The sequence below is a fragment of the Apiospora phragmitis genome (genome assembly GCF_038363925.1).
Source record: "Apiospora phragmitis strain CBS 135458 chromosome Unknown utg000002l:1.0-5516284.0:1.0-5523493.0, whole genome shotgun sequence".
Taxonomy (NCBI): domain Eukaryota; kingdom Fungi; phylum Ascomycota; class Sordariomycetes; order Amphisphaeriales; family Apiosporaceae; genus Apiospora; species Apiospora phragmitis.
The window spans coordinates 447,947-468,392 of record NW_027117400.1 but is presented as its reverse complement, the minus strand read 5'-3'; positions in this window follow the sequence as shown (position 1 = coordinate 468,392).

The following is a 20,446-nucleotide window of genomic DNA, read 5'->3' as shown; positions in this document are numbered from 1 at the left end:
ATTACGATTTAAGAATTTTATAAGCTTTTAAAAGCTTTTTAATTTTAAAAAAGAATTAATTATTCGATATATTATTAATTTAAATACGGGATCGTTTTTTCCCCGGTTAAGTAGTATAAAATATATAATAAATTAATTATTTAATTTATACGACGCGAGACGCGTCGGCGTTAACTAAGCCTTTAATTTTATACGATAATAACTAGACCTTCGGACGCGTTTTAACTAAAAAATCGATTATTAAAAAGTTTTTTATAAAGATTTTACCGCGTATCGCGCGTAATTTTTTTTATATAAAATATAATTAATAAATATAAGATATAAAAAGAGGATATATATAATTTCGACGAGACTAGGTTTTTTATAAATTAAATCTTGTTTAAAATAATTATAACCACCTTTAATTATCGCGGAGAGCTTAAGGTAATATAATAAAAGAATAAAAAATAAATTATAATTATTTAAAGCGTCGGATTAAACGGTTACGCTATCCCTTCGTATATTATTTTTACCGGGAAAACATACCTCTCTTTTTTATATAAAAACAGCTTATTATTAAAGGATTAAGTAATTATAATTATTAAAAATAACTAAATTACGAATAAAAAAAGCGAGGACTAGATTTAATATTTTAATTAATATATTAGGTTTTATATAAAGGGTTATTATCGCCTTTTAGTTTTAAACGACTACGAAAACTATTACTTAATAGCTTTTAAGCTTTATTATAAAAAGAACTCGATTATTATACTTTATATATCTTTTTATTCGTTATATAAGCTTTAACTTTATAATATCGGCTATTTTTATATATTAAAAAAGGCGTATAAAAAGAAATTAAAGGTTTTATATAAGCGTACATTATTTATATCTTAAAGGAGGGCTTCCTATTAACGTTTTTAAAAGCGTTCTAAGCGATTTTTATCGTTTCGAATATATAAAGAAGCTTTTAAAAAACAGGACTGGTTTTATATAATTAAGAATATATGAGTTTATAATTAAATATAAAGCTATATATTTTAATACCTCTAGGGATATTTTTCGACTTATTTATCCCTTAAAAATTAATAACTTTAAATAATTCAATTAAAGCTTAGTTTTAAACTTAATACGTTCGAAACCCGTTAGAACAGCAGGAACTAAAGTTTTTTATATTACTCTAAAAAGGGTGCCACGTACCTACGCGCACGAACCCCTTTCCTATTTCATTAAGAGGGGCATACGATACCCCCCGTAGCTCGTATTAAAAATAGATATAAATAATAGAATATAACGATTAAACCTCGATTAAACCCGGAACCTATACGTACGTACGAAAGCTTATTTAATAAAACCGTATCGTACGATATTAAAATAGCTCTCCGATGTTTATTTTAATTAATTTTAATTAAATCGTAAAAATTATAACATAACGTATCTTATAAACGAATATCTTATATAAGCGAATGTTTTACTTTTATAAATTTCTTTATAGCCTTAACCTTTTTTTATATTCTTTTACGTCTAAAAATAATATAACTTAAAAAAAAGGAATATAATTCTAGCGCTTTAAACGTTTTAAAAAAACTTAAATTTAAACGTATAAAAAGCTATATTAATTTATTACGTTTTATTAAAACCTTTATAACGTAGACGAAATAATTAACCTATACGACGCGAAATATTTACGAATTTTTAAAAGCTTTTAAATTTTAAAGAAAATACGATTATTCGATATATTATTAATTTAAATACGCGATCGTTTTTTTCCCGGCTAAGTAATATAAAAGATATAGCGAATCGATTATTTAATTTACGTAACGCGAGACGTGTCGACATTAATTAAGCCTTTAATTTTATATAATAATAACTAGACCTCCGGAATCGTTTTAATTAAAGAATCGATTATTAAAAAGTTTTTTATAAAGATCTTAACGCGTATTACGCGTAGTTTATTTTTATATGGTATATAATTTATAAGTATAAAATTTAAAAGAAGGATATTTATAATTTCGACGAAACCGGCTTTTTTATAAGTTAAATCTCGTTCGAAATAATTATAACTACCTCCGATCGATGCGAAAGGCTTAAAGTAATATAGTAAAAGAACTAAGAATAAGTTATAATTATTTAAGGCGTTAGATTATACGGTTATGTTATCCCTTTATATATTATTTTTATTAAAAAAACGTACTTCTTTTCTTAATACGAAAACTGCTTATTATTAAAAGACTAGGTAATTATAATTATTAAAAATAATTAAACTATAAATAAAAGAGGCGAAGATTAAATTCGACAATTTAAATAAATACACGAAGTTTTATATAAAGGGTGCTTACCGCCTATTAATCTTTAACGGCTATAAGAGCTACTACTCGATAAATTTTAAGCTTTATTATTAAAAGAACTCGATTATTATAGTTTATATATTTTCTTATTTATTATATAAATTCTAATTTTTTAATATCGGCTATTTTTATATATTAAAAAAAGCGTATAAACAAGAAATCAAATATTCTATATAAGTATATATTATTTATATTTTAATGGAGGACTTTTTATTAACGTTTTTAAAAGCGTTCTAGGCGGTTTTTACCGTTTCGAATATATAAAAAGGCTTTCGAAAAGTAGGACTCGATTTATATAATTTAAAATATATTATTTTATAGTTAGATATAAAGCTACGTATTTTAATACCTCCGGGGACGTTTTCCGGCCTATTTATTTCTTAAAAATTAAAAACTTTAAATAACTTAATTAAAATTTAATCTTAAACCGAATACGTTTAAAACCGTCTTATACGGTATTAAAATAACTTTTTAACGTTTATTTTAACTAGTTTTAATTAAATTATAAAGGTTATTATTAGAACAGCTGGAACTAAAGCTATCCATATTACTCTAAAAGGAGTGCCACGTACTTGCGCGCACGAACCCCTTTTCTATTTTATAAAGAAGGGTATACGATGCCCCTCGTAGCTAGTACTAGAGATAGACATGAACAATAGAATAAGAACGATTAAACCTCGATTAAAACCGGAACCACCGTACGTACGAGAGCCCATTCAATAGTTATAACGTATATTATATACCGAGTTACTTTTTTAAAAAGTAAGAACGCGATATTTCGAAAAGTAAATAAAATACTTAACCGGCGCCGCTGTACGAAAAAAAAACGGCTATAAAATAAAGGATTATTTCGTATATAAGCTAAAAAAGACTTATAGTTTTAAAGGAACATTAATAAATAGTTATAAAACGAATCGCGTCGAAAGAGTAGTCGTATAATAACGTTTAGGACACGTTTATAACGCGATAGAATCTACGGAGAGCTCGGGTATAATACGCGTACTTATTAAAATAATATAAAAGTATTTAAAGATAAGGATTTCGATTAATTTTAATATATTAAATACGTTATAATAAAATTAATTTATATTTTATTAAAAAGGGTGTAAAAGAATAAGATATTCGCTTATGAGATACGTTAGGTTATATACCGAGTTATTCTTTTAAAAAGTAAAAACGCGACACTTTAAAAAGTAAATAAAATACTTAGCTGGCGCCGCCGTATGAAAAAGAAACGGGAATAAAATAAACGATTATTTCGTATATAAATTAAAAAAGACTTATAATTTTAAAGAGACGTTAATAAATAATTATAAAACGAATCGCGTTAAAAGAGTAATTATATAAGGATGTTTAAAACACGCTTATAACGTTATAAAATTTACGGTGAGCTTAGGTATAATACGCGCACTTATTAAAATAATATAAAAACCTTTAAAAATAATAATTATTAATATATTTAATTAATTCTAAGCGTTATAATTAAATTAATTTATAACTTATAAAGCTTAATAATAAAAAGTGCGTAGTTTATTTATATATATAGCTCGCTTATAAAGTACGTTACTTTTAAGCTATTAAGTTTATTTCGTAAGCTTATCGTTAAAGTATTAATTTTATTTATAAACGTAAGGTAGATCTTTAAAAATTAACCGATGCTACTACTTATATAATATAATCTTAGCTAAGCGGACTTTAAATAGCTTTAATAAAGTTATAGTATATATTAATATAATAAGGCTTTAAGGCGAGAATTTTAACTTAAAGGGTTATAATAAGTTAATAGTTATTATTTAAATAATCCGGCTTTATTTTATTCGAAGGTATAAAACTCATCTTTTTATTTTATTATTAATATTAAGTATTATATTCTAAGCTATTATAGATTTATAGATTATGCTCACCGACCTATCACTTTCACTTTTAAAATTAATAGCTTAATCGAATCCCGCCTAGAGGTTATTATATATTAAAAGTCTATACCTTATAATAAAGGGCTTATACTAAGCCTCGCTTATATCTATGCTTTAATTATAAATCTATTACACTTGAGACAAAATTAAGCTCGCATTCTCTTTCCTTAGTTTACGAGTCTGCCATATAACCAATGAGCTACGCACTTCGCCACTTCGAACCCATGTAGGAAAACAAGGGACAGCCCAGACCTCTCATATAAACCTATCACCGGGCTGCATGCTACGAATTGCAGCGAGGTAGTTCTACTGAACTAGTCTATCGAACATTATTTACTAACGCATGCTTATGCATCTAAGCGATAAATAAACCGGCAAGTCGCCTTTTTAATTTTAATTTAACTATATATTTATATAATAACTTTAATATAAGACTACTTTAATTAACTTTATTAACTTAAAAAAGTAACGTATAAAATTAAAGTAAATAAATTAAATAATAAAAGTATAAGTTCCTCTTTTTAGTTTACCTCGTATTTTAGTTTAATAAAAAAGTACTAATCTCTTTTATTAAAACATTTTTAAAAAGTATATATTCTTACTTCTTTAAGCTTAAAATAAAACACTAAGCAAGCTTAAATAATATAATAAATTATACTATATTATATAAAAGTGTATATATTAATAAAAATAATAAACTTAAAATATTATAAAGCTATTAATATATAGCTTAAAATAATATAAGTATTTAATAGAATTATATAGCTTTTTATTATAGTTTTAAAATATATTTTAACTTTAAACTTTATAATTTCCTCTAGTCTTATTTTTTTTAAACTTAAATTAAAACCTAAGTACTAGTTTTTAAATATTAATAATATTCGCCGCCTTTTATATACTTAAATTTAATATAACCTAGTTAATTTATTTCTTTAACTTAAAGAACTTAATCTTTATAAGAATTAATTTTAATATTAATTCATTTATTAATACTTATAACGAAACTATAGCGAATTTTAAAGAGGTTATTTAAATAATAAAACGAGCGGTAGAGGCCACTCTAGTAGACCACTTAAACCGCGCTGCGATATTAAGTAACCTTAGAAATAGTCTCGGTAATAGATAAACAAGAAAGGGATCCATAGCTAATCTAGAAGAGGCTATTAAAACAGCACGATAAACGGTCGAGGCCACGCTAAAAGACCACCCAGACCGAGCTATAAGGTTAGATAACCTTATAAGAATCCTCGTTAAAAGATACTCAAGAGCGGGAGCCATGGTGGACCTCGAGGAGGCTATTCAGGCAGCACGACAAGCGGTCGAAATCATACTAAAAGACTACCCGAACCACGCTAGATGGCTAAATAACCTTAGACTTATGCTCGGTAACAGGTACTCGAGAACAGAAGCCATGGTAGACCTAGATGGGGCTATCTAAATACTCCGAGGAGCAATCGAAGCCGCGCTAGACAACCACCCAGATCGCGCTGCAATATTAAGCAGCCTTAGAAGACATCTCGGTACTAAATATTCGAGAACGCGATCCATGGCGGACCTAGAAGAGGCTATTAAAATGGAACGACAAGCAGTCGAGGTCACGCCAGACGACCACTCAGACTATGCTGGACGGCTTAATAACCTTAGAGTTAGCCTCGGTAATAAGTACATAATAACGAGAAACATGGCGGACTTAAAAGAGGCTAACGTACGTCACCTCATAATTGACCCCCCCTTATAATTAACCCCCTTAAAAAATTAATGGTATAAATCGATCATTAACTTTAAATAGTAATTATTTTTTTAATTCTAAATTATAATATAATCGCTTTTAATAATAGATATAATAGATTTTTTTAAATTTAAGTCTTTAATTTTAACTTAATCTAATCTCTCCTTTATATATTATATGCTTTTAATCGATATAAATTTCGAATTTAAATTAATTTATACCCTTCGCTTTTTTCGTAGCCTTACGAGCTTTAACTTCTATTTTAAAGACTATAATTATAATTCCGTATTAATTAATAAATAACTATTTTCTTAATATTTTTTTTAAATCTTTTTAAAAAGCTAGCGTTATATAATAAGGTCGCTTTAACTTAATTAATAAAAGTATCGAATTTAACGCTTTAAATTAATACCTTTTTTTAATATTAATTATAAGATATTAATTAAAAGAGTTTAAATAAGTGTAAGGGCTTTATTTTAACTAGTTAAAGCTTGTGTTATCTCTTTCGGTCGTTTTCAATTACTATTTTTAAATAAAAGAGGGCTAGTAAGTAGCTTAGTAACACATACGGGCTAAAAACTACTACCACGCTAACCACCTTTAATATTTTAAGCCGATAAAGCCTTTTTACGAGCTCTAGTATAGTATATAAAGAAGTTCTATTTATTAATAAGGGCTAAATTCGTTAATAAAGATAAGAAACTAATCTCCCTTTTAATAATAAGCCTTTATAGGGGTAAAAACCTTAATATCGAGGGGTTAAAAAACGTGTAATAAATAAAGGGGTAAAAATAATAAGTAAATATTATTCTACTAATAAAGGGATATAAAATCGTCGGTTATATAACTACTATACTTATTTAAAATAAGTAAACGAGCATCTTTTAAATCGTCCGGGGCGGTTTCCGGTATAGAGATATTTTCGAGCTATTTAATAGCGATTTCGTTATTCGTTTAGCCTTTATTAATTATATCGAATTTTTATCCTTTAAATTTATCGAGTTTTTAAAAGAATTATTACTTTTAGTATTAAATAAGCTTTCGTACGTACGTATAAGTAGGTTCCGGGTTTAATCGAGGTTATATTACTATATTTTATTATTTATATCTATTTTTAATACGAGCTAAGAAAGGTATCGTATACCCCTCTTGATAAAAAAAAAGGGGGGTTCGTACGCGTAAATACGTAACACGTTTTTTAAAGTAATATAAATAGCTTTAGTTCTAGTTATTCTAATACTGGTAATTTTTTATTTTAGTGATAAAATTAACTTATTCCCCTTTTTAAATACGGGCCTTCCCTTTCCGAGGGTCTCGTATAAATAGGCTACGCTAATCCGGTATTCGGTGCCTGCCTAAGCCGTATAAATAATATTATACCTTTTTAATATTAATTTTATTAAATAATAAGTTTATTTAATTAATTATTTTAATCGTTCGATAATAATAACGATAATAAGGGAAGTTATTATATATTAACGTGTATTATTTCCCGCTATAAATTAAACAAAATAGTTTAAAAATAATAATAATAATGAAAGTGCCGTCATATATCGCGATCCGTTACACCCTATCGGGGACGTGCGAGTCTAGCTTCTCGATATACGCTTTTATACGTACGGTAAGGCTGTTTATTAAAACTATTTACTCGAGGCCTTATTTAGGGATACCTTAGTAAGGGCGTCTACCGGGTTATCTTTATTATCGATATAATAGATTTATAAAATCTCCTTTTTCTCGTACGACTTTTAAAAGGATATAATATTAATTATAAGCCTCTTTTAGTTTATTATACTTAACTTAACTAGGTCATTATAAAAGAACCTTAAATCTATATAAAAAGTTATTAATATATCTTAAAGTTTTAAAGTTTATACGATTCTTTTAAGTATAATACTTAGTATAATATCGTTATTTATACCGGAAATCGTGCCGTGTAGTTCGTTAACTAATACGCTCTATATAACTCTTTTATATTTCCTCGAACTTTAATAAATAATATTACCTTAAATCTCGAACTAATTTTTCGTATAATTTATTTCTTAAATTAATAAAATTAAATATTTAAATTAAAAAGTTAAGTTCTCGTTCTTTATAAACGAGCCGTTAATAAAAATATATATTTTTATATAATAAAGGTTAAAAGGGATATATTTTAAGCCGCGTATAAAGTTTTAAATTTATTAATTAATACGCTTATTTAAGTTCTTAATATTTTTGTTTTTTAAAGTCTATATTTAAACGATAACAAATAAGTTATATACTAATTTTAATTAATAAATAAATATTAAATATATTCCTCTTACTCGTTAAAAGACGTATTATTAATTTTTATCGATAATTTTCGAATTAATAAGCTTTAATTAGTTAACCTATTCCTTTTATTCGAAAAAAATATCGTATAATTTAATCGAATCTTACCTTCGTTAAATTTTATGGGCGTACTTTCGGTCAAGATGCTTTTCAGCTTTGCACGGAATCGTTACTGTATTAACTTTTCTCCCTCTTTTTAAAAAAAGGGGCTATAGCGAAAATAAACGTATCATTAATTTATATTACTATAATATGGAAAATATCCGGTTTATTCGTAATAAATAATAAATAAGCGTCGTACGTTATAATAATTATTTTTAAATTTCGTATATAATAATTATAATACGTTTTAAACTAATAAAATCTTAACTTTATTAATTCGTATGAGGATAATACGATTTAAAATAGCGTCTTTTCGAGATATTAAATCTTTAACTATATTAATAAATATATATAAACTAGTCGGTTTAATTTATTATAGGATTAAATATACCCCTATATAATATCGCGTAACTCGCTTTATATATTAAAATCTCGGATCAAGGTCGGTCCGAGGGCTGGTAAAAATCTTTAGCTTATTCTTTAAATTATCGATAACTAAATTAAAATAGCCTCCTTTTCTATATCTCCGTAACCTTATATTACGAGCCTAAACTTCTCGTATAGCTTCGTAGTTTTACCTTTAATCTCTCGTACGAGCCGTGTTTTAAAGATTTTCCGGCCGGTATACTTACCCGGGTCGATGTAACGAACGCTATCAAGGGTCTAAAGGGAAACCTAGTAAGACGTACCGAAGGGTTTATGTTTAGTAATACGAGAGAGTATCTAAACGTGCGATAAGAGTCTGCTCTTATCGATATAATATATAATAGCCGTAGGAATAAAAAATAATTAAGGCGCGTTAATTTAAAGGTATTTTTAATAAAGTTATTAAAGTAATATGCTTTATTAATAAATTAAATTAATATTAAAATTAATCGTTAAAATAAAAAGTATTTATATAAAGTATATAAAAAACGTTTATCGTTATATATTTAATCTCTTTTTTATCGATTATTTTAGATCTATTAAATCTGCTTAGATCTAATAGATCCTCTCTTCCCGGGTCTTAGGATCTGCTTTAGATCCCTAGATCCGTTACGTGATCCCGTTCCGCCGTAATTACTTTCCGGGTACGTTTAGCGCTGCCCTAAGCACGTTTAGTATTATTCGATAATCGTTCTTTACTATAGTTTTACGTATCGGTTTTTTAACTTCGCGTACTCGGGGTAATAATAGTTTTATACTTATTACGTACGCCGTATATTAGTCGTAAAGGGGTCGTCTAGGTTTATAAAATTAGTACGCGCCGTAAAGTATTATTAAGCCGTTTCGTAAAAGTGGGTCTAGGCCGTATAATTAGGCTAGGTTATAATTCTATTTTTTCCTTTTTATTTATTTTATTTTTAAAGCGCCGAGTTTTATAAATACTTTAATTTATTTATTCCGTTAAGTTTTAATAAATTCTTTACTTTTTTTATTTTTATTATAATATATATTTATTATAGTTTTTAATCGTATCGAAAAGCGTTATACGTTAAAATATTTTAAAACTAACCGTTACGATATTATTTTAAATCTTATTACTTAAAGGTTTATTATTATACTTTTTTATTTTTATTACGAAACCCGTAGTTTTACGAACTATAAAGTTTTAAAGATCGATTCTTTTCGTTATAAATTATATATAAAACATAATTAATCGCGGTATAACGTATAAAGTTTTTCGGCCGCTTAATTAAAAATCGTTAATAATAACTACGCTCGCTTTAAGGGTAACCTAAACGCCGCGGAGGAGGAGCTAAAGCGTGCTACCGCGAAGGTGCGCTTACTTCGGAAAAAAAAGAAGTTATAGTTTAATAAGATAATACGTATAATTCGTTAAGGCGTTTTTAATATAAAGGAGTTAAAGCGAGTTAAGCGCGAAGAGGCGGAAGAGGAAGCTCGTTATAAGGCGGCTGCCGAGCCGTCTACCGAAACTACTCCTACGTTACTTTCCGATTTTATTTTTAATTAAAACGAGGTATACTTTAACGTTTTATTAAAGCCATCGTTACTAACCGATTTCGAACTTATTCCTCGAAGCATTAAAGTTTTTAAGCGGCGTTTTTTAAGTACTTTTTAAGTTTTTAAGTATTATTTTTTAATAAATAACTTTTTTATTTAACGAGATATTTCTATCCTTATTTTAATCGTTTTTTATTAAAGATAGCTTCGATTTCGTATTCGTACTAATCTGTTTCGATTTCTAGTTATATATTAATTTTCGTATTTTCGGAGGCTGGTTTAAATAATAAATTATAAAATATAGGGTATATCCGTATTATTTTAAGTAATAATAATCGATAATTAATTTTTAAAATAACTTTTACGATTTTAAATAGTCCGATCTTTTTAAAGTTTAATTTATCGCTTAGTCGTTTAGTTTTAATATTTCGTCGAAAGAGGTAAACTTTTCTGCCTTTTTTAAAAATAGGTCCCTTTATCCTTTTCTAGTTTACGTATTCTTTTATTCGTTCTTAAAAAAAAGTAAGGTTTTTTTATAACGATATTTAAAGTTCTTTTAGTTTTTCGATTTAAATAGTTACTATTAATACTAAGTCTCTTTTTATTTAAAGCCGGGTAATATTTAATTCGAACCCGTAATTAGCTTTAAAAAGTAATATACGTATAGCTTCGTTATCCGTGTTATTATAAACGAACTATGTTATAAGTAATAGCCGTACCTAATTATTTTATCCGTAATTAACGTAATATTATAAATATTACTTAAACGTTTAGTTTATACGTTCGGTTTATTTATCGGTTTACGGATAGTACGTTATAAATAACTTATACTTAAGTCTTAATTAAGCTATAAGAGATTTCTAGAATTTAGCGGTGAATAACTTGTCCTAATCGGAGATAATTGTTTTTAATAACCCGTATTAATTAACGATTATCTTAAGGAAGGTATATATTAAATTATCCGTATCGCTTACTTTTTTATAAAGTAAGAAATAAGTATACTTTATAAGTTTATTAATAATAATTAATACGTTATCGTATTTAACCTTAATTAATAATTCTTTTAATAGTAATAATTTAATAATAAAATTTAATACGATATTACGACCTAGCCTAATTATGCGGCTTAAACCTATAGAAGCTACCGGCGCGGAGATATTATGCCCCGACTAGGTTACGACATTACTAGCACCGACCGGACCGCTAGTTATACTAATATGAACTTACCTACGCTCTACGACCGATTACTACCCGACACGACACCTCCCCGACGAGCCATAAGACGAATGGGCACCCGGACGAGGAAGGCCAAGGACGGAGGTCACGTGACGGATCTCAGGATCACGACGAGATCCTAAGATCCGGCTTAAGCAGATCTCGCGAGATCTACGAGATCTAGGGAATTAGTAAAGGAGGGATTAGATATATAAACGACGAACATTTTTTATATATTTTATATAAATACTTTTTATTTTAATAATTAATTTAAGTATTAATTTAATTTATTAATAAAATAAATAGCTTTAACGATTTTATTATAAATATTTTTAAATTAAACGTACTTTAATTACCCCTTTTATTTTTACGGCTATTATATATTATATTAATAAAAGCGGACTTTTATTATATATTTAAATACTTTTTTATATTATTAAATATAAACCCTTCGGTACGTCTTATTAGGTTTTTATTTAAACTTTTAATAACGTTCGTTATATTTTAATTACTCTTATTTTTATAAGTTATTACTTAAACCTTTAAATAATAATACTTATAAGAACTATATCTATACCTAGACCTAATAATACCCCTCGCTACGGGAAGGCCGCTATTATTACCGTAAACACCCCTTAGCGAGATCCCGCTATGGAGGTAGATAGCGACGATAGCGACGACGGCTTTATCCGTTAGGCGTTAGTTAAGCGAATTAAGGAATTTAAGTAAGAAAGCGTTAATTATTAATACTATTACGCTAAGCTCGAAAAGGAACGTAATACCTTTTTAATAAAAAAAAACTTAAAATAAATACCCGATATTAATAAGCTACGCGAGGAAGTATGTTTCTTCTGTACCGCCGCTAATATTATTTAAACCCTTGTCGTTTTAAAGAAAGGAATAAAGATTAGTTTACCTACGCCGTTTAACGGAATAAGCGAGAACTTTTAAAAGTTTTTCGTTTAAGTTAAGGCTTATTAACGGTTTTATAAAAAAATATTCGAAAACCTTATTTAGCGAGTTATTTACGCCGCCTCGTTTTTTAAAAATAAAATACTCGCTTAGTTCGAACCTTACTTTAACGAATTTATAAAAAACGACTAGTAAATCGAGCTGTGCCGCACGGAGGTATAACGTATTTTCGGAAGTTATGATAGCTTCGAGGACGTTTTTAAGTTATTTTTTTAAGACCCCAATAAAAAACGATAAGTAAAAAGAGAGCTTAAAACTCTTAAATAAAAGGGATTAGCCGCTTTTTACACCGCCGAATTCCGACGTATTATAGCTCGATTAGATTATATTAAAGCTATTAAAATTATAATATATTATTAAGAATTAAAAGAGGACGTTAAGGATAAATTTAGCCGGCTCGATACCCCCGATAATTTCTTTTCGTATATAAAGTTTACGATTAAGATCGATACTCGTATATATAAATAACGCCGCGAAAAGTAAGGCGAATAATAGCGATAAATTAATCGAATTTAGGTTAATATAAGACGACCGCGTTACTATTATAATATATAGTTTCGAAGTATTACCGCGTATAGTTATTATAATAAGCCGATAAATTTTAACGCTATTAAATATAATAAAAACGATAAAAAATAAAATATTACTTATTATAACTATTAAAAAAAGGGGTATTATTCCCGAGAATGCCGAGCCTCGAAGAAGGACTTTCGGAAGGTCCCAAACGGACGACACGTTAACGCTACGACGAGCGAGAACGCCCCTATATTAGCTATTAAAAGAAGTAGCGTTATTACCGAACACGATAGCCTATCCTGGATAGCCTATTACGACGATAGATATACCCTCTACCTAGCGGATAAGGAAGGAACCGGATGGTTTCCCAGGGCCTTAAAGACGAAAGAGAGCCCTAAGCGGAGCGTCGCTATAATAAGTAGAGATTTCGCCTTAACTCACGATTTCGCCCCCAATAACTCTAATAATAATAATAAAATTATTAATTAAAAAGAATAACCTATTAATTATAAACGATTAATCGGTATATTAATAAAAGAACTTGTAAACGAGATTACTGGGTTTAAAAACCTTAAGGACAACGGATAGCTAGTTATTTTAAACGTTCCCCGCTTAGATTTAAAATATTTACGCTAAGTACTTATTACGGTAAAATTCGTTTAAAGAGTCCGCGGTAACTACATAATAAGCGATAACCCCCGAATCTTTTTTATAAGCGAAGTATACTTTATACTCTTATAAATCTTATACGTATACGACGCTTATATAAAATATTTCGCGAAAAAACTCGAAAACGAATAATTTCCCCGATAAATTAATAAACGAGTTATTACGAACCTATACCTCGATTATATAATCGAGAAAATTAAAACATTAATTTTTAATAAACGATACGCGTACTTATTAATATAAAAAAATTTAAAGTAATTACGAAAATACTACTTAAAAAAACGGGATTAAAAAGAGTATTTCGAGAACTAATACCTCGAATACGCTTAAAAAAAATCGTAAGCCTATAAACGTTTAAAAGAAAACGCCTAATACTTTTAAAACGTATAGGTATACATTTAATAAGAAAACTTTTTTATTATAATTAAAAACTTATAAAATATTTATAAATTCTAATAAACTTAATAAATTTCCGAATTACTTAAAAAACCCGAATTTTAAGTATTAAGAATAATATTATATACGAGGAGGGATATAAAAACATTTCCGCCGACGTATTAAGAAGCTCCTTATAAAAAAAGGAAAAAATAATAACGACGATAAAATAATCGGTCGTAAGAATTTATTACTTATTTAAAAAAATATCGGTCGGGAAATAAACGCCGCCGAATATAAGGGAATAATACTAAGCGAATTAAAAAAGGTTTTTATATTAAATAATAAATAAATAAAAAATTTATAAGTATATTATTTTAATAATAAATATAAAAAAAGTTTATATTAAAGCGTTACTTAATAACGGAACGTAAAAAAACTATATCTTATTACGAATCGTTAACCGCCTAAAATTAAAATAATAAGAGAAAAACGCCCTATACCGATTTAGGACCGTTAATAAAGGATTTATAACTTACGAAGATAGAGAAGTACGGAAAGAAGTCGCGAACTTTTCGATCGATATCGAAAGACGCTATAAACGAATCTCGTATAATATTACGGATATCGCAAAATACGATATAATTTTAAAAATACCCTAATTACGGGTAAATAATCTTAAAATTAATTAAAAAATAAATTAATTTTAATAAAATATATTAAAAAAAGGTTTAATCGATAAGTAACGATTTAAAAAACGATCTTTTAATAAACTTAAAATATTTAAAGTATATATTATTATTAAAAAACTTAAACTAAACGTTATAACGATTATATTAAAAAAGTACCGGTAATTCGAAACTTTTTTTAATAAAAAATTAAAAATAAACTTACCGCTTTATACACAGTAAAATTATAAAATACCCTTTAAAAATAGGGAAGAACCCCTATTTATATTTATATATAAATTTAATTAAGAGTATAAACAAGCCTTAAAAAAGTATATTACGGAAAACCTCGAAAAAAGAGTTATACGACTATTTATATTACTAGCGGGCTTCTTTATCCTCTTCGTTTTAAAGAAGAGTAAAGACGGGAAACCTAAGTGGCGTATATATATCGATTATTAGAAACTTAACGAAATTATTATTAAAAACCGGTACCCTTTACCTTTAATTAGCGATTTACGAAATAAATTACTACGCGTTAAAACCTTTATAATACTTGACCTCTTTAACACATATAACCTAATTCGTATTAAAAAAGGAGAGGAATAAAAAACCGCGTTCTAAATAAAATATAAATATTTTAAATACTAAGCTATGCCGTTTAATTTAATTAATATATTAATAAATTTTTAATTAATAATTAATTATATTTTATAAAAATATTTCGATAAGTTTATTATTATATACCTCGATAATATCTTTATTTATTCCGAAAACGATAAATAATATAAAAAGTATATAAAATTAATACTTTAAAAGCTATAAAATACTAATTTATTAATAAATTTAAAAAAAAACGAATTTTATTAACGAACGGTTACGTTTATAAAATATATAATATTTTTTAAAAAAATCCGAATAAAGTAATTAAAAATCGTAATAATAAAGGAGTAACTTACGCTTATAAGCGTTATAAAAGTTAGATCCTTCTTAAAACTAGCTAACTATTACCAAATTTTCGTTCCCAAGTTTAATAAATTAGCGATACCCCTTACAAACTTAACGAAAAAGGACGAACTATTTAAATAAACGGAAACGGAAGAAACCGCCTTTTAAGTAATAAAAGAGCGAATCCTTAACAAACTAATACTTCGCGTAATAAATCTAACTAAACCCTTTAAAATCGAAACCGACGCATCGAACTATGCGATCGGAGAACAACTAAGCTAACAGGACAATAACGGAAAGTCGCACCTTATCGCATTTTTTTTTTAAAAAACTAAATAAACCGGAACTTAATTACTAAATCTATAATAAAAAATTAATAACTATTATTAAAATATTTAAAAAATAAAGATATTATTTTAACGAAATATTAAAATTAATAAAAGTTTATACCGACTATAAGAATTTTATAACGTTTATTACTATAAAAAAACTTAATAAATAATAAATATAATAATCCGAGTTCTTTTTTAAATTTAACTTCGTTATTATCTACCGAAAAGGTAATAAAAACGGTCGCGCCGACGCGCTAAGCAGGCGACCGGACCATTAAAAAGAAGTCCCACCAAAGACCAGGACTATCCTTAAATAAGACCAAGACGGCAACCTTATGCCGTCACGACAACTAAACGCCACGAGCCTCGTTTAATACTATAATAATTAGGTCACTAAGTTTAAATAACTAAACCGGACCCTCGATTTCACTAATTATGCCAGGGATCACCTCGAGGACCGCAATGGCCTCGTTTTTTACCGAGACAAGATCTATATCCCTAAGCAGTATCGGGAAGATTTCATTAAGGATTTCTACGAACACCCCGCACACGGACACCAAGGAGTGTTTAAGACCTGGAAACGAATTACTAGGTAATTCGATTACGAAAACCTCAAGCTAACCGTGACTAAGGTCATCAGCAAATGCGACTTGTGTAGTAAAGCTAAGCCCGCAAGATATCGATCGTACGGAGAACTATAACTAATTTTACCGCTAAATAGGGAATAAAAATTAATCGCGCTCGATTTTATAATTAAATTACCCTTATTAAAAAAACTATTAATTAAGGTTAATTACGATAATATCTTAATAATTACGGATAAACTCACGAAATACACCTACTTCTTACCGTATAAAGAGTCTAGCGATACTAGCGATTTAGCCTACACCTTCCTCCGCACTATTATTAGCCAGCACGGGCTATTAAAAACGATTATCTCCGATCGAGACAAGCTATTCACGGCTAAGTTTTGAAAATTACTTATAGTATAACTCAGTGTTAAGTACAAGCTATTTATAACTTACCACTTTTAAATAAATAAATAAATTAAGAGAATAAACTAAACTTTAAAATAATATTCATATTATTATATGAATTATAAATAAAATAATTAAATAATATTATTATTTATAACGTAATTTATATATAATAACGTTAATAACGAAACTACGCGTATTTTATTATTCCGAATAAATTACAAGTATAATTTAAAAATTATTAAATAACCTTTAAAAAGAGAATTAATATTAATCGCGACTATATAAATTAAAAAATTAAAAGAATTTTAAACTATTTTATAATAAGACTTTACTTTTTTTTAAGAACGAATAAAGAAATACGCCGATAAAATAAAATTAAAAGGATTAATTTTTAAAAAAGGGAAAAAGTTTACCTCTTCCGACGTAATATTAAAACTAAACGACTTAGCAATAAATTAAACTTTAAAAAGATCAAACTATTTAAAATTATAAAAGTTATTTTAAAAACTAATTACCGATTATTACTATTTAAAATAATATAAATATATCTTATATTTTATATCTTATTACTCGAACTAGCTTTCAAAAATATAAAAATCGATACATAACTAAAAATCGAAATAAACTAATACGAGTATGAAATTAAAAAGGTTATTAATAAATAAAAAAAGGCGAAGGCTTTAATACCTCGTTTAATAAAAAGGATACCTATTAAAAAATAATACCTAAAAACTTAAAAAATACTTAAAAAACGTTATTAAAAAACTTTAAAAGTTTAAAGAATAACCTTAAACTCGGTTAATAGTAACGGCTTTAGCGGGACGTTAAAGTATACCTCGTTCTAATCGAAAAAAAAGCCCGATAACAGCACAGGAGTAACCGCAGGCGACGGCTCGGCCGCTACCCTACGACGGGCCTCCTCCTCGGCCTCTTCTCGCTCGACACGCTCTAACTCTTCTATACTCGAAATACCACGACGAACCGCCCGTATTATTTTCTCGAACTATAACTTTTTCTATTTACGAAAACGCTACACTTTCGCGTTTATCTCTCGACGACGCTCTTCGATCTCTTCGATCTCCGCCTTTAGCTTAAAATATTAAAGAGTAATATCTATTAAGACCTTCGCGGAAAACCCTATATCGTAATTAGATTAATAATTAACGATATATTTACCGTAACGCGATAAATCGTCCGGAAAAGTATAATAAAAAAAACCGCGACGAATATAATAAGAATAACCGTTTAGTATTTTTATAAGATTTTTAAAAATAGTTTACGTAAAAAGATCGCAAATACGAAATTTTTTAATTTTTAATTTTTAATTATTTTAATACACGACGCTTTTTAATACGATTAAATATTATAATAGATAAATATTATAATAAAAATAAAAAGAAAAAAACTTACTAAAAAACTTAATAAAATAAGAAAATAAAGGTATTTATAAAAATCTACCGCTTTAAAAATAAAATAATTAAAAAAGAAAGGATAATATTACGACCTAGCTTAATTATACGGCCTAAACTTATAAAAATTACCGGCGCGGAAATATTATACCCCGACTAGGTTATAATACTACTAGTACCGACCGGACCGCCAACTATATTAACATAAACTTACCTACGCTCCACGACCGATTACCACCCGACACGACACTTCCCCGACGGGCTATGAAACGGATAGGTACCCGGACGAGAAAGGCTAAGGACGGAGGTCACGTAACGGATCTTAATATCACGGCGAGATCCCAAGATCCGGCTTAAAGGAGATCTCGCGAAATCCACGAGATTTAAAGAATTAATAAAGAAAGGATTAAATATATAAACGACGAACGTTTCTTATATATTTTATATAAACACTCTTTATTTTAATAATTAATTTAAATATTAATTTAATTTATTAATAAAGTAAATAACTTTAATAACTTTATTATAAACACCTTTAAATTAAACATACCTTAGTTACCCCTTTTATTCCTATAATTATTATATATTATATCGATAAAAGTGGACTTTTATTACACGTTTAAATACTCTCTCATACTACTAAACATAAACCCTTCGGTACGTCTTACCAGGTTTCTATTTAGACCCCTAATAGCGTTCGTTACATACGATCGTTTTTTAAGCCCTATCTAGCGGTGGTATAGGCTATAATTCCTTATACGGTTAGTATCGTACGGCCTTAGCTTTATTATAAAGGTCGTAATTATTAATTATTTACGCGATCTTACTTTTAAGGTTCTCGTAATCGAATTACTTAATAATTCTCTTCTAGGTTTTAAAGATCCTTTAATATTTATACGCGGGGTGCGTATAGAATCCTTTAATAAACTTATTTTAGTACCGCTTAAAGATATAGATCTTATTATAACGGTATATAAGTCCGTTTTTAGTATTAAGCCCGTTCTTGGCCTAATTTACGAAATTTAGGGTTCCGGTATATCTTTTAAACTTCTCGATTTATTTTTCATAAAAGTATACCTTATAAGTAGCCTATATATATCGTAACGGTATAAGGTTTCCGTTTTTATCGTATATTAAGATCGTGCGTATTTTTAATAGCATATCTTGCTAATAGTTTAGTCGTCGGTTTAAAATATTAGCCCTGCCGTTATCGCTACCTTTATAATAAATAATAACGAAGTTAAATTTTAATAAAAATTTTAATTATCGTACTTATTTTTTATTTAACTTTTTATTAGTAGTAAACGTTATAAGGTTCTTATAATCGGTATAAACCTTTACTAGTTTTACTATACCGCTTAAATAATGTTTCTATTTTTTAAATACTTTAATAATAGCTATTAATTCTTTATCGTAAATTTAATAGTTAAGCTTTAATTTATTTAGTTTTTTTTTAAAAAAAATACGATTAGCTGCGACTTTCCGTTATTATCCCGTTAATTAAGTTATCCTCCGATCGCATAGTTCGATACGTCGGTTTCTATTTTAAAAAGTTTATTAAAATCTATTACGCGAAGTATTAGTTCGCTAAAGATCTTTTCTTTAATAGCTTAAAAGGCCGATTCTTCCGTTTTTATCCACTTAAATAGTTCGTCCTTTCGTATTAAGTACGTAAAAGGGGTCGCTATCTTACTAAATTTAAGGATAAAAATCCGGTAATAGTTAATTAATTTTAAAAAGGATCTAACTTTTATAACGTTTATAAGCCTCGGTTACTCTTTTATTATTAATATTTTCGAAGGTTCTATTCGAATTTTACCCGGGGATACTACGTATTTTATAAAGGTAACGGATTTTTAATAAAACTCGCTTTTCTCGGGGTTAACTAAAAAGTTAACGTTTTAAAGCTTTTAAAATACGAGCTTAACGTACTCTTTGTACTATTCCTTATTCCCGGAGTAAATTAAAATATCATTAAAATAAACTATTATAAATTTATCGAAATATTCGCGTAGTACGTACTTAATTATACTT